Source organism: Sinocyclocheilus grahami, unplaced genomic scaffold (genome assembly GCF_001515645.1).
Source record: "Sinocyclocheilus grahami isolate Dianchi unplaced genomic scaffold, SAMN03320097.WGS_v1.1 scaffold681.1, whole genome shotgun sequence".
Lineage (NCBI taxonomy): Eukaryota > Metazoa > Chordata > Actinopteri > Cypriniformes > Cyprinidae > Sinocyclocheilus > Sinocyclocheilus grahami.
Genome location: NW_015505860.1, coordinates 392625 through 393100, shown reverse-complemented (window position 1 = coordinate 393100; position 476 = coordinate 392625).

Below are 476 nucleotides of genomic sequence, written 5' to 3'. Positions count from 1 at the left end.
GCCCCCACTGGATCCCCCAACATTATTGGGCTAGAGTACTGTCAATCTGACGACGCCTGTATGCCACTAGATCAGAGTGCTGTCAATTGCTGCCTGATTGTTGCATGCAAAGTTTGCATTTGGAGCGCTCAACAACGCCATTAGATCAGTGGGCTCTGTCAGTGCTTTGGCAAGGTAACACTTTTTTTATGCCATGCAATAAAGCTAAGTTCAAAGGCCAATTTTAAATAAAGTGCACAAAATCAGTATTTTGTTTAGGCAGTATTTGTGGCACTTTTGTGGCTCATTTGTCCAAATATTTGTGGCACATTTGTCCAAAAGGTGTGCGTTTTTTGCGCCAATGCATTGTTAATGGATCAGCGTGTCATGTAATATTCCCATATAAACTTTAACATCCAATTAAAAAACATTTGTATAATAAAATCAATACATCCTTTATTAGACCGCTTTGTCGAGTTAAATGCATCCTTACTGAG